The sequence below is a fragment of the Chiloscyllium plagiosum genome, chromosome 15 (assembly GCF_004010195.1).
Source record: "Chiloscyllium plagiosum isolate BGI_BamShark_2017 chromosome 15, ASM401019v2, whole genome shotgun sequence".
NCBI classification, from domain to species: domain Eukaryota; kingdom Metazoa; phylum Chordata; class Chondrichthyes; order Orectolobiformes; family Hemiscylliidae; genus Chiloscyllium; species Chiloscyllium plagiosum.
The window spans coordinates 60,338,156-60,354,398 of NC_057724.1; the positions used below are offsets into that span (position 1 = coordinate 60,338,156).

General features: G+C 36.1%; 1 protein-coding gene across 2 annotated transcripts in view; it reads left to right on the forward strand.

Moving 5' to 3' along the window:
* The window catches only part of foxo4 (forkhead box O4), a 63,149-nt gene extending 56,356 nt beyond the window's left edge, over nucleotides 1-6,793 (forward strand). Inside the window, exon 3 of one of the 2 annotated variants that reach the window (XM_043705007.1) lies at nucleotides 1,823-6,793. The gene's annotated coding sequence lies outside the window, so the exon portion shown is untranslated. The remainder of the gene's footprint in view (nucleotides 1-1,822) is intronic. The other variant, XM_043705008.1, reaches the window with a different exon arrangement.
* The last annotated feature ends 9,450 nt before the right edge of the window (nucleotides 6,794-16,243 follow it).

Genomic DNA, 16,243 nt, shown 5'->3' on the forward strand with positions numbered 1-16,243 from the left:
CTACATAAAGTTTAGATGTATACGTAGTGAACTGAACATAATGTAGAGATGGCTTAGATTTCAGGGAAGAACAGCCATGATGTGGAGGTGCAGGTTTGGACTGGGGTGGACAAAGTTAAAAATCTCACAACACCAGGTCATAGTCCAACAGGTTTATTTGGAAGTGCAAGCTTTCGGAGCGGGACAAAGGAGCAGCGCTCCGAAAGCTAGTACTTCAAGATAAACCTGTTGTCCTATAACCTGGTATTGTGTGATTTTTAACTCTAAGTATCCATCTAAGTAGAGTTGTTTGAAAAAGACAGTGATGTGTATTTGGACCAAAGTGCTTCCTTTTAACTTGCTATTCTTTGCCCATGGTGACATTTCTACTTTGTCAATATGGCTGTGCATATAATTCCTTTTTTAAAAAAAAAAGTCTTATTTACAGCAAAATATTCGTGTACTGCATTGGTATTTCATATTATTGCAAAACTAATTTTCAATTAAATACGATGAAAGCAAAATACTGCAGATGCTAGAAATCTGAAAAACAAAACAAAAACTGCTGGAAATGCGCAGCAAATCTGAAAGCATCTGGAGGGAGAAACAATTAGAAACCAGTCAGAACTGAGAAAAGCTGAAAATGTTACAGATTTTGAGTTTGACAAGGTTGGGTAGTTTGGGAAGAACAGCAAAAGGAAATGTCTGATAAAAGGAGGTCAGGAGAAATTAATTGGTGAAAAAGCAGGAATAGTAGTAATGGGACAATGGAAGAATCAAAAGATGTGACTAACGGACGTGTGAACGATGGGATCTTGAATAGATCCTATCTGGGCAGTTTATACCCTTCTGGGACTTGGCTTGAACAATTTAAAGGAATTATTGGTGAAACTCAGCAGGTTTAACAGCATGTGTGGTGAGAGAAATAGAAATGTGACATTAGACCTGAAATGTTAACTTCACAGATGCACTCAGACCTATTGCATTTCTCCAGCACATTTTCTTTTGTGTTTCTCCAAGATCCTGCTCCTCTATTAATGTTTGCCATCCTGCGACTAATATCCTGCAGTTAGCTTTCTTTGCAGCTCTCTGACTAAAAGTAACTGTATATAGACATGCCTGTAAAGGGCATAATATAACGTTTGAATAATTTTTGACTGTAATTGTGATGCACAGATACATGTGCAGCTGTTGAAGTCAACCAAACCATCCTGCTACATTCTCTCTTCCAGGACATCTCTGCAGGCAGTGCATGGAGAGAAATTATAAAGTTGCAGCCAAGTTTGCAGCATTTATTTTGGAAGTTTGAGAATTACTTGTTGATTCCTGGGGGAATTTATTTTTCCAGTTCATAACTTCCTATGGACAAGTAGAAAGCATATTTGTAATGGAAGTAATGACTTGACTTAGTGTATGTTGGTGCTCTGCACATGCATCATTGACCTGGGATCTATTTTGACTGGCTCAGATGTAGTTGAATTTCCATGATAGCTTTCCTATAGCAAATATGCTGTTTAAAGTTCCTGGTTTACAGTACAGGTAGGGAAGCACCATCTGGATTTGACTATACTATTTTTGTTACATTATCCAGAAGACAGTATGTGTAGGTGGTTGCTACTAGATGCCTTTCCACAATATTTTATTTCCTTGGACTTTGTGAGAAACTGGGTTGCTTCTCCACAGCAGTTTGACTGGTGTAATTAATTTTGAGGAAATGTATAAGTCTCTGCCATGTTGTTCCACTTGGTGAAATTATTATAAATGGCAAAGTTTCATAAAAATGCATGTATAACATAATAGGAAATTCTTTGATTCTTATGCACTGACTGTTTTTTCTTTGTAGCAGGTTTATTATTCATCAGCCAAGTTCATCACCTCCCTTCACAAAGTGATGTTTCATTTTGACGTGATCCAGGAGTTGAATATGTATTCCAGTTTCACGTGTTAAGCCGTGTATGATGAGTTCATCGAAGAAGGCATTTTCTCCCTGGCATGCATTCCAATTTCTGGAGTACTTGAAACAGACTCTTTCAGAAAAGAATCTTTTGAGAGATTTTTGGAATGCTGATGTGCCAATGCTGCCCATTTGAAAATGACTAATTTTACTGCATTACCGAAAATTTCTCAAATGAATTTGTATGTGCTGATGGGGATGTTTATTATTTTGGTCATGTTCCCCTCGCTGCCCAATGATTTCTCTCAGTACAGTAATTTGGATTATGAAAAAGGAACTGCAAATATACAATATTGTAACAGTTGATAGATGTGATATTCTCTTTTTTTTTTAAAAAAGCACAGGACATGTTTTAAAAGAACGCACCGTAATATGTAGCAAAGTTTTCCTTTTGGCTTTTGGTGAAACACTACAAGGAAAGAAGTCATTCAACCTGGATTTTCAAGAGAAGAACTCAAACCACATCCAATCGAGATAGAAGATTATGAGAACAATACAGACTAATTGATATCAAGCTGTAGTATTGGACAGGTTATAAATGAAGTGAAACACCACATTGAAGCAATGTGCTTGCAGATTGAAGATTATCCCTATTTTCCCCATCCCTTTAGATTCTGCTCAGCATACATTTTGTGTCTATCTGTGATTGAGAAAAGGCAAAACTGTTTATAAATAAGAGTGGAAGGAAAGGTGAGGTGGAGTGTGCAATGTATTTCCGTGAGACAGACATAGTCTATCAAGTCTTTGCCCAAATTGCCAAGACATAATCCAACCTAGACCAAACACTTGTACCCCAATTTATACATTGACATCATATTTTAAAATCCACAAAAACTTAAATCACACAATAGCTTTTATCTCATTTTATTCTGCTTTATATGGGTTGATTTTGATGTTAACAAGTGAAAGCATTTCTTGTTATTTCTACCTGTCCACTCAGTTTTAGCGGATTGAACTTGAAATTAATGCATTCAGCAAATTTGGAAGTTTTGTGGTTGTTTTTATTTTGGGGGGAAAGAATGAGGGAATGTCACAAATCCAGAATGCTGGAGAAGCTCATCAGATCTGGCAGCTTCTTCAGAACTGTTCTGAAGAAGAATACTTAGTTTGAAATGTTAACTCTGTTTCTGTCTCCACAGATGCTGACTGACCTGCTGAGTTTCTCCAGTTTTCTCTGTTTGTTTCAGATTTCCTGCATCTGCAGTATTTTGCTTTTATTAGATGTTGTGTCACTTTTTGATGCTGGCATGTTGATTTGATACTACCTAATTTGGGAGAAATGGTGGAAAAAGCGCTCAGATTTGGGAATGTTTCATTGAAATGCAGAACTCTATTTGTAAATATTATATACATATATCCTCCTTCCTTTTATAATCTGGAATGGTTTCCAGTTGGGTCATGGCTTGAGCACATGATTTAATCTGACACTCCAGTGTAATACAGAGGAAATTCTGCACTCTGAGATGTAGTCTTTTGGGTGAGACATTAAACTAAGGCCCCATCTGTCCTCTGAGATGGATGTAAAAATTCCAAAGCACTGTGCGAAGATGACCCGGGACATTCTTCTGATGACTTGACTAATATTTATCCTTTACACAGTGTCACTAAAACCAAATTATTTGATTGTGTTTCTCATTGTTGTTTGTTGATCTGGATGAATACAAATTGGCTGCGACATCTCCCTACATTTCCAGGAGTGAGTGTCAGGTCTCTTGTGGCACAATGGAAGTATCACTGTCTTTGAGCCAGAAGGCCTGGATTCAAGTTGTTACACATCTGAGCAGGTTGATTTAAAGAAATAAACTCTACAGTAGTGAATACACATCATAGCAACTTAAAACACTTTGAAATGGCCTGAGGTTGTGAAAGGTGCTATTCTTTAATTCACAGTTTCGTAACTAGTTGGAGAAAAGTTTATATGCCACACTAACACCAATAATTGTTAAGGAGGAAGTACATTTGTTTGTTTGAGGTAACTGTTAAGATGGAAAAAATGATTTTGTTCATGAAGTAATTACCTGAACTGTAAACAGCCACATTTACATCATGCTAACCAGAAGAAAGTTACATAGAACAAAATAGATACCCAAGAATTTTTATAGTCATTGTCTTTAGTTGACTCCATAAACTACATGAGCAGTTTATGGTTGCTGACTCTATATTGAAATTAGACCAACTACCTTGAAAGCGCTCCTAAGCCCCGTGATAATGTTCACACTGAAGGATTAAGAATTGTGACCTAATCACTGCATGCTGCATCAATAAATCTTTATTGATGACTGGTAATTTTAGTACTGTGGACATATATATTGATATAGTACATGCCTGTGTTGCGATGACCTTGAATGCTCTCATTCTTTTGATTCCTGGATTGTATTCATTACTTCTTTGAAACACACTCCTTTTAGTTAACGTTCTTTTGTCAAATGCAAAATCAAGTACAGTATATATCAAAAATGAAATTATGAAACTGAATTGAGCAATGATGAAATTGCAGTGTGATTCAAACCAAAGTTATTTGATTTATTTGACTATTTGTTACTGGCAGATAACATTTATTATAGGTATTAGATGTTATGAGTGTAAATGCCACAATGGAAATTGTAAGAGAGGATGGTGGTGTTTTAACAATTTTTAAAAATAATCCTAGTTTGACTTCTCACTAGCCAGACAATTGGAATGAAAGTCTGCCTTCTTGCCTCTAACGTTGCTTTGTGAATTACTTTGTAGTTCCTATTCAGCATGAAATTTCAGCCCAAAATATCCCTCCAATTTAGCACTAAATTCTGAAGCTTACTCAGCCCATAAAAGTCGGTGTGAGAAATAAGAATGAAAATTATTCTTGCTGACCAGGATGTTCTTCTTTTGATGATTAGGTACTTCTAAGTTTTAGGCTTTACTCTAAACTCCACTTTAAAATGTTTGGTGGTGATATTGGGGATTCAAAATGACTTTGTGCTAACAAAAAAAGCAATATTGTCAGTAGGAATCTTAGAGAAATTCTAAACAGCCACCCCCCCCCCCAAATCTTTGCTTTACAAAACTACTTAATAAAAGATCTTTTAAGGTAAATTGGTATCTTGACTTGTTTTGAATGAAGTCGTGTGGCAAGCCAATACCAGCCTTGGAAATAGTAAGTATCCTCCATTGGAAATTACCAGCAACTGTGGTAATAACTTTATGTTCGACAGTCATTGTGGCATTCCAGCCGCAGTTGTCAGATTTTCTTTTCTGGAGCAGCTTTGTGCTGCAGGCTACTACCAGATGTGCTGGGATTGTGAAAGTTTTCATTGTACAGAGAACAGACACAGAAGTATTCAGTGGATGCTATCATAATTAATTCCCAATTCTGCTTGCCTCAACCACTCCAGAATATGTCCTGAAACCATTTTTTCCGTATATTTAAATGAAACTTCTATCGGGGATTAGAGAGAGTTAACGTGCCATTTAAAACACTAAAGCTAGTTACTGGGAACAAATATTTTTGAAGCCTCTGCTCCTGTACTTATTGAAAATCTGCCTTTACCTCTCAGGGTGATTCTGAATATATGCTAATGTCAAAATGCACAATGCAAGTGTGTTTTGTTTTTTCTATTTAGATTGATCATCTATGACTTGCAGAAGAGGCATTATGACAGATTCATTTGTTTACGCAAATCAAGTTAATTTTCAGATTACATCTTTTAAAAAAAAATGACAGTGCTATATTTTATCCTTGATTTAAGTTAGCTTCAGATTTTGCTTGTAAATAAAGTTGTATTGCATCTAATAACTAGTTGTTTTTTAGCTTCAGTGGTATTTTTCAAGTACCTTTTTAAGTTTTGAATCTTAATTGAAACAATTTGAATTTGTTCTATGGGAAAGATCCATAGATCTTTTGTGGCTTTGCTTTTGAGTTAATTACACATGTTAACAAAACTAGTCTTAGTCTCCCTACTCCTCCAATCGAGGGTGACCACACAGTTATATATGCATGCAGTTATGAAAGGGTACAGATTTTGTTATTTTTGGAAAGAAAAGCTTATTTGGTACTCAGCCCATTGCTGCAAAATGTGGGTTTATTTCCACAATTTCATTTTACTGTTAATCTGGAGCTTTCTCCATTTTTAGAGGCCAGAAAGAACATTAGAGGCTGATGGACATCTATGTTGCTTTTGCAAATCTCTTGCCATTACACCTTTTGATGGATGCTTGGAAACTAGTTGTGTTTGTTTTCCTTCAGCTATAGAAGGTACATTCTGCCAAAGGGCAGAAAGAAGAGAAACTGAGGGGAGATCAAAATTGTTGAAAGGGGAGGTAGAAATCTACATGCAGTATGTAGGTAGTTCTATCACTGGTGCTATGCTGAACCTTCAAGAGCCTCGTTTACTAGTTTTAAAACAGCAATCAGATTGTTACTGCAAAATCTTATAGCAACACACTTATGTACAGATACTCGTTATTGGTGTCTTCTTGTCCCCTTATTTTATTTTGTAAATAAAATGTTAGTGGGGCTCTCGCATAGAAAGTTATCTCCGAGTTTAGAAGAGTGTCCTCTGAAGAGAGTGTATACAGCTAACCATACTTTCCATTTTGGTGTGATGTAGACTGCGGGTTTCTTGGCCAGCTGAGAAAGGAAGGATATGAGAGGACAAAAGTAAAGAAATTGAAAGGGTAGACACATGTTTTCAATTTGTTTGAGTATGTGTTTTTATAATCTGTTAAGCAACGTGCTTGAATTTTCCAGATAAAGTGTATCTTTAACACTTTCATTTTTGTTAAATTGTTGAATAACCAGCAAGTTCCATGAGTTCTGCCTTTTACACATATATTGATTGATGGTGTTTGAAGACTTCTACATCAGATGCTTAAGTGCATTATCTCTATAGTTTTCTTAAATTATGCATTTTTAAGAGTATTCTATACCTATAAAACTTACATGCAATTGTTCCATGTGGTACTATTTTTGGTACACAGGGTTTGTAACATTAAAGTATATTTTATGCAAGTGTGATATGTTGATATATTATGTGATGTCATCTGTAAGAAATATTTCTCATTTCATAAAGAAGGCCACTTCACAAACTTTGTGGTGTTGTTTTTAAATGAATCACCATGCAACGGTTGGCACCAGCCTCAGCTATTCTGGAGTTCTGTTGGTAAGACTCATCATTTGGTCTTTTATTCATCTCTCTTCCTTGTTCTACGTCTTCATCAAATCTCCTCATTTTGCTTCCTAAATAGTTAAAGAATAAAATCAAAACTATAGATCATCGAACAGACTTTTAATTCCTCTGGTAATTTTTCCCTTAGTAATTTTCTTTGCTGTTGTGCTGAAGACTGAACAATCCTCAAATGACTATACAGCACTTAACTGTGCAGATGCACAAACGTCAACCTTGGTTCTTTTTCTTTCCCTTTCCATCTTTACCACCTGTCTTACCAAGGTATTGTTATCAGCCATAGCTAACTGCATTTCTTAGTACTGCACAAGGTATTTCTAAAATTGCTGATTTGTTTCTTCAGCAAATTGTATGCTCTCAAACATGAGTTTGTAAGCTACTAAGGGGTGGCCAGTACTCCCAGAACCATAAAACAACATTCAGAATGAAAATATAAGCAGGGATACAAGCTAAAGAATCTTGAGAACATTGTACTGCAGTTTGATAGGATAAGGTTTCATGGCTATAACTTGAAACAATAAAGATTTTGCTGTGGACAAGAGCTCCATAACTCCAGACTTTTGTTTTAAAAAAGCCTCTCTTCTGCTAGTGTAGACAGTAATTTTCAAAGATAAGTAAAATGCAGCTGTATATTGATGAATTATGTAATGGAGTTATTCCTGCATTTCTCTCTTTTTAGTTAAACTGGTTAATGCTGATTCTCCAGTAGTGCATTGGTAGTTGAATCCTGCTGGCTGAGAAAAGCAGTTTTAAAAGTACGGTTTTAAAAAAACCTACATTGCAGCTCTTGTATTGTGCTAACATTTTAATCAGAAGCAAACCTCAACCATTGGTATTGTGCTATGCTCAAATCCATTCTGTCCTTTATTTTAGTAATATTGGTGTAAAGTTCATTATGACTGCAATATCTTGATAGATGACATTATATAGTTACACATGTTATGCTATTTCTATAGCCACCAGGATATTGATCTGAAAAATATAATGACATAATGAATTTAAAAGACTAATCTGATTTTAAACAACCTCATACTCTTACGCAGTGAGCACAAAACTTGTTGGGAATGTCGAAGCTTTAAATTAGAACTTAACCTATAGTTGAGGCCCTGTTTTATGCAGTAAGTTTATTTGTTGCCTTCAATTAACCATGCCTACTGTCCAAGCATATGTAAACTGCAACAGTTTAAAAGGATGGCTGAGGCCTTTTGGCACCATAGCCCATCCCAAATTTCTATTAAGAATTTGTTCAGATAGTGACATAGATCAGAATATGGTGTGAGCAATTAAGTGAGGCATACCACTTCTTGGCCCAGTGGATTGTTTGTGAAATTTAAAGTTGTATCCAGATTTTTGAGCATTCCAGTGTTTCAGAATAATGTCAAATGTTGTTGAAGCTGAATTGTTTTGTGATATTGCTACTTCAGATTCATTTCAAGGTGAATTTGCATTGGATTACAGACAAATTCCAGATCACTTCTATTCTATTAATTATATACTATTTTTTGAGAAATTCAGCACCTCTGACATGTCTCCCAGTTGGTGAAACCACATTGTAATTGCATCATGTAGTAATAATGCTTGGGTTTTGCACAGACTTGTGGCACTTAATTATGCAAATTATCTGGAAAACAAGTGTGGTTAATTCCAGTACTAATGAGTGAAGAAAGCCACAAGTGAGTAAATGTGACCAAAAGCAATTCATAGTTTCTAAGTATTGCACTTTCACCTATTGAATAATTCATAACAGTAGCATGGCCAGAGCATGTTTTATATAACTACATTTTAAACGTTTTACATATTTTAAATATTGAAGTCATTTAGACTGCTTTATGATAAGACAAAGTTAAGATTAGAGAGTGTGCAGTGACTTATTTTTATTTCACTTACTTTGTGTAATTTATACTATTAGCACCTATATCATCCATATGTACAAAACCAGGTATTGATATTGTTCCAACATTCATAACTGATCTGAGCAAGAGATCATCAAAATGCAAAATACCCTTTTCAGTTCTACAGTAGATTTAAAATGCATTTTGTGATTCGTTTCTATATTTTTGAATTTCAACAAAATTATATATTCAATAAAGTATTATGCTCGATTATTGATATTAAAAAACATCAGATTTTGTCTTTCAATATGGGTTCTTGTTATTTTCATCATTGCGTAAGGACATTGATTTCTTACATTTGTCCATTTGTACCTTGCAATGTTAATTCTTTATCATGAGTTATGTCTGGTTGATTGTAGAAGCATTACAAACTACACCTGTCTTTACATGACAGCCTGCCAGCAGGATTGGCATCCCTAACTGACTTTGCTTCTTGCTATGAACTGATTTTATTGAGTCCAATTATGGCACACTTGACACCTGACTGATGTCAACAGACTCAGCATAAACTTTAAGTATGACGTGGAATTTTGTGACTCGGTGGCTCCACTGAGCAAGTTAATCAATGATTTTGAGACATTTATTTTTAAATATGTGACGCTGCAGAGCCAGCATGTTAGTGTTGCCACCTACAACACAATAGGGAATAGCAATCCCAGTACTAATCATTTACATACTGGGGAAAATAGCGATCTTAGCAGATCACCTGCCCAGGGCATCTAGTCTGATAAAGAAAAATGGCTGAGAAATTATTCATGCGATATTACAATTGCACTAAAAAAAAACTGAAAATGGCAAATGATTGCCCGTTCAGCTGGTTCTGTTGTAAATCGTATATTGTGAAAACCAGACCCTACGTTAATGAGGTGGATGAATAAGAGTTGGTTCATTGCAGAAAGTTATAAAGTCTTAAGTCAAATTCTTGTATACTTTTGGGACATTTGACAAGATCTGAATGGGATCATAAGTTCCTTTAGCAAATAGTTTTTTTTAAGGTTGAAAACCACATAATGGGTTTTAGATAATTAGTTTTGTTGCAAACATGCTCTCTGTTCCAGAAATAGCCAATTAATATTCTTAAAAGAAAACAGTTGCTAAGCACAACTGATGTGGATCAAGTTGCAACTGGTGTAGGAGTTCGTTTTGGTGAAGCTACAAGTGAGATTACATTTTCATTAAATAATGAAGTAGCATTAATGCTCACCCCACTTCCACAACAACAAGGAAATGGTCCTGAAAAGATTTTGTTGTGAAGAGATCAAAAATTGGGATTTCGATGAGGGAAGTGATGCTACTTTTTGCCCCCAATTATTGAAGTGATTTAAGGTTGAGCCAATCAATATTTAAGTGTTTTTATTGCTTCCTGGAGGGAAAGGCTCAGTTGTTTTTACAAAAAGGAAATAAAATAATATAGGATAGGACAGAATAGATGTGTTTGGATGGTAGTATGTGGGAGATGACTGATTGATTAAATGCATCTAATGTAGTTGCCTCTGAAATCTCTGCACCTGAGTCATTAAGTTGAATGTAAGTTTGAGACATGCTTACACATGAAGGGGGCAGAGATTATCTAAACAGAAACTGGGATGAAGAGGCCAGGCCCAACAAACAGTACATTAAACTGATAAAGTATAAGCATGGAAGGTGAATGGATTATGATTCAAAAGATGGAGACTCAAATGGGTAAAAATGTCATACTTTGTGCACTATTCAGTTCTGTTTTTGTACTGGCTTGAGAGGAGAGGCTGGGCGGGTCTAATTGTGATCCATTCAATGAATGATACGTGAGAGGACCTGCTTGGGGAGTGAGAGGAATTTGAAGCTCATTTAGCGAACAGGACCTAATTTAGTGTAATCTCCAAATGAATACTTCAGTCATCTGCAAATGGACACAAGGTTAAGATTAGGAAGGTAACCATCATGGAAAGAATGGTGCAGCAAATAGAGATTCCATTTCATCAGCTGCTAGAATTATGCCGTTGTGACGGGTTCCACCTGAACCTGGCTCTAATCTGCATCTTGGTGGATACGTAAGGTGGTCATAAGAACTTTAAACAAGCAAGTAAGGGGGAGGGTTTGTGTGGAAATTGCAGTTTAGACAATATTTCAAAAATAAATGTAAGAAGAAAATGTATTAATTATGCACATGCACAGAAGAAAGACCAAATCAAGTAAATTACAGGGACAAAGTTAAGTGTATGCCATGGCAGCAAGGAGGTTAGCACTGAGCAATAACCGAGGCAGCTATAACACCTACAGGAGAGTAAAAAAAATCACACAACACTGGGTTATAGACCCAACAGGTTTGTTTGTAAGTACAAGCTCTCAGCGCTGCTTCTTTGTCAGTTAGCAAGTGGGAAAGGATTGTAAAGATATGGAAAACGGTAGAGGGCAAAAAATAGCTGTCGTGATTCAGGATGAAAATACTTCAGTGAGTAGGGAGTAACAGGTAATGGAGAATTTATGGGTAAAATTAAGAAACAGAAAAGCATACAAGACTTTCTAGGACTTGTGTATCGGGCTGCTGGGAACAGCTGTGAATTGGTAGATTGTATAAATGCATGGGTTTAATAGGTGCACAGTAAAGACTAGATTTTAGTGGGGGATTTTAGCTTTATAGAGATGATCTGATTAATCCATTACCTGTAGTAAGGTATGAATTTCTCAAATATATCTATAGTTCTGAATGATTCTGAAAAGCTAAGACAAAAGACTCCATTCATTCTGATGGTGCCATAAAGAATTGGGTGAGGAAGAGCAGAACATCTTAGGATTTTGAAAGGAATGGACTTATTATCCTAGGTCTCCCAGGAGCTTTGTCATATTCATAGTCCATGGAGTTTTACAGCACAGAAACAGTCTGTCTGTCTGTCCAACGTATTCACACCGACCAGATGTCCTAAACTGATCTCGTCCCATTTGCCAGGAATTGGCCCATATCCCTCTAAACCCTTCCTATTCATATACCCACTCGGATGCCTTTCTAAATTTTGTAATTGTACGAGCCTCCATCACCACTTCAGGCAGCTCATTCCATACATGTACCACCAGCTGTGTGAAAAAGTTGCCTCTCAGGTCCTTTTTAAATCTTTTCCCCTCTCACCTTAAACCTGTGCCCTCTAGTTTTGGTCTCCCCTACCCTGCGGAAAATACCTTGGCTATTCACCTTATTAATGCTCTTCATGATTTTATAACTTTGTGTAAGGTCACCCCTCACCCTCTGACGCTCCAGTGAAAATAGCCCCAGTCTTTTCAAGCTCTCCGTAACAAGCTCTCTTATTAATATAAGAATGTGATTTTTATTATAACAATAAATTTCATCTCATTTAGGACAAGAACCTCCTTTTGTTGGATTAAGTAGAAATATTCCTAGTCTGTTTGGATCACGTAGACTTCATAGACTAAGTCAGAAAAGGAGATGGTGGTAGCAATATACCCAATAACATGATGGTAGTGGTTGGCATTGCATGCTCACATGAAAAGAATTTTCTGCATCATTATATCATTGAATAAAGGCGACTCATGTAGTGTAGTGGCAGTATCCCTCCATTGGGCCAAGAGATCTGTGTCTTCATTCCCATCTACTCCAGAGGCATGTAATAACATCTCTGAACAGGTTGATTATAAAACAGATATCCTTGAATAAGTAAGAGGGTCATGCCCAAAATATTAAGAAATGAGAAATGAACGGGATTTCTTTTAATGGTGTGAATACTTATTTGATAGTAATCACTACTATTCACTTGAATATAATGTTTGAAAGATGTGTGAAACAATTGCCAAAATTCTTTACATTGAAAACTGACTTCAATAAGTCACAATAAAGTGGATAAATTTAATCGGGTGAACAGATTGTTAGCTAACAGTTAAATTGTTACCTATATATTTAGTAATAACTGAAACTAGAACTAACAAACAAGGCATCTGCGATGTATCTTCCAAATCCACAACTACTGCCATATAGAAGGACCAAAAACAGCTGATACATGCAAACACCATCACCTTCAAATTCCCACTACGCCACTCACTGTTCAGTCTCGGAAATAGATCGCCATTCCTTCACTGTCATGTGTCAATGTCCTGGAACTCCCTCTTGAAATATATTGTGGTTTTACCTACTGTACATAAAATGCAGTGGTTTTATCAAGGCAGCTTCTCCCCAACTTCTCCAGGGCAACGAGGAATGGGTAATAAATATTAGTTCAACCAGCAAAGCCAAATCCCATGACTGAATTTTTTTTTTAAAAACTCAGTTTTCTCTATTTGATAACTTCCTTTAAGGTTGAAAAATTGTGCATGTCTCTGCTACTTAAGAAACGAGATGAGGAAAACTAGGGACTCAGACCAGATAGCAAACATTTTCTGTTGGAAGAACACCAGTGCCGATAATGAAGGATAAAGTAACTGAAAATCTTGAAGATTTTCTATTAGAGAGAGAGAGAGAGCGCACATGGATATAAAAAAGGGGAGGTCACATTAAATATTCCAAAAGATTACTGAGGTAGTGGACAGGAGAACATCCATAAATCGAGTGCTTCCAGACAGTTTGTGTATATCTCCCAACAACAGTTGTTGGTTAAAGTTGAAGGTCATGGAATTGAAAACAAAATACTGGATTGGATAGAAAATTGGCTGAGCAGCAGGATACAGAGTAGGGTTAATGTGGCAGATATTCTGATTGGCAGCATTTAATTAGTGGGATTAAAACAAAAGTTCAGCAGGCTTGGCAACAACTGAAAGAAAGGCTGTTCTGAAGACTCCTCGCATCAGGTTCAACATTAGTTGTTGAACAAAAGCTGAGTTTCTTAAGCGTTTATTTTTATTTCAGATTTCTAATGTTATTAGTGTTTTGCTTTTGTGCGATGACTGGTGTCTTACAGGATTTTGTTTTACACGTTCAACTATTCATCTATTAATTAATGGTTTCAATGATGGGATAGAAAACCACATATTCAAATTTTACCATAATGCAAAGCTCAGCCTTATTGAAGTGTAGATGGAAAACTATTAAAGAAATGTTGATAGAGTAAGTAACTAGGCAAAAGATAGAAAAGAATACTTTTTAACATAGCAAAAAGCTAGAAACAGTCCAAAGTGATTAGGATTTGGGTATATAGGCCTTTGAAAATGTATTGTACGGTGTGTTTTATGTAAATTTTTATATTATTCATTTTTTTACTTTAGAGTTTTGAACTAGTGGTTTATATGTTTTCTATGGGTGAAAAGGTTTAACGATTAATTTGTAGGTATTTCTCTAGCAATGATTTCTTTTAAAATACTATTAGAGACTTTCTCGTGAGTAATGAGGAATTGTTTAAATTGGGAGAGTTTAGGTTTTCAGATAGAAGAGTGAGGGTTAGAGGAGACTCCTGTAGCCTGGAAAAAATTTAGTTTGGGGTCATTTGCTGCAGCTTTGGCTGAGGAAGATAAATAAAACAGTTCCTCCTGAAAAAGGGAGGTAATTTAGGATTCTTAAAGTTTCTCAGTGTGAGGAGTTTAGTTTAAATGTTCCAGACCAGAAGTGTTTAGTTAAAACCCTGAAAGTATTAATTGAAGCTTGAGGAAAAGATCCCCAGATCTCAGAATGGGGTATTGAAGCCGGAGTTAAATTGCCAAAGGTATTCTCTCTGGAATGAGCACTGTAAAGGAGTGCTTTCGAGATAAAGGAGATTGCATTTTACTATTTCAACATCTTTAAATTAGTGTTGTCTCTAAGTAGCTTGGGTCATTCTATTTTTATCTCCTTTTTTGCATGATAAACTGTTTCATTGTTTAAACATACCTGCAGCATTATGTGTTTGTGTTTCAGTGAAAGACCACTTAGCTAGAATAAAAAAAGTCTATCAAGTCAGATTTCAGTCTGAGCTCTGACTTGTCCAATAATAACATCATTTAGGATCATAACAACAAGTCATAAACAGTTGCAGAAAATAATCAATGGAATGCCTGCATAGCAAGAGAATGTGAAAGAAGCCCTATTTACAGCACACTTGGAAGAACTATGAGCAGTTCTGGACATCACGCTTTGGGAATGATATGTTTCCATTGGGAGGAGTGCTGTTCAGTGTATACAACTAGAATTATGTCTGGACTAAGAATTAAACAATGAGATTAACTTAATGATTACAAACTAGGGTTATAGTTCCTGGAAGAAAAAGGTGACTTCATCAAAGTCTAAGAAATTAGGATAGATAAAGAGAAACTAGTTCAATTGATTGTAGTCTAAAACTTAGCATTAAATTTTTCAAGAGGAAAAGAAGAATTTTTATGTACAAAAGGGTGCTCGGTATTTGGAACTCAGTGGTTTCTGTCCAAGCTAGACAAGATTCTCCTTAATCAAAGAGAGGGGCTGAAGTGTAACAAAAGGTGAGATTTAAATATAAAAATTTTTAAGCATTTGGGTTTCAAATTATTGGCATATGGGTGCTGATCTTTTTGTTTGTGAAGAAGGTTTTATTAGTTTACTAGGTCAGTCTTTTTGAAATTATTTTCTAAACCAGTAAGGTTTAACATCAGCGAGCAGGTGATTGTTGGCCTTTTGAAGCGTTAATGGAGAAATGTTATGAGGGGGAAAACACATTAAGCCAGAATAAGCAAGGTTTTTTAGAAATAAAAACGTCTGAATTCAATTTGAAGATGACCTGAATGAACTCTGATGTAAGAATGGTTTCTTAAAGATAAAGGAGTTTGTTCAAGTGAGAAAGTGTATAAGGTATGAGCAGGTAGGGAAAGAGCAAAGTTTTGGGTTGTGTGACAAAGACTCAGCTAAGACCAGATAAGAACTTGCAGTAAACAATGAGGTGCTGGAGGCAAGGATAGTGGATTAACGAGGTGAAAAGCATCCCTTGTGTATTGCCAGTTAACAAGGTTAAGAATATTCATCTTATAATGCCAGATGGCTTAACCTTTACTGCTGATGCTCGCTGATTGTAATGGTCACCCAATCAATAGAGATGTTGCTTTATTTGGATGCTGCTCCCTAAAAGTGACTATATAGTCCCTTAAGAATCTGCTGTTCAAGAGAAGACCGAGAACTCATGTCTCTGTGCACATGCTTGATCGATGTCTCTCCCTCCAAGGCCCAGAATAAAGATGAAGGAAGTAAAGTCATACTGTGTCTCTGAGTGTTTGCTTCGACTGATATGGAGATAGTGAAACAGGACGACACAGGGATTAAATGTAAAGGATTCAAATTGTGAAAGCGTCCAGAACAGGAGTACTTACTTGGAAATCTGCACTGGTTATGCAAAGCTGAG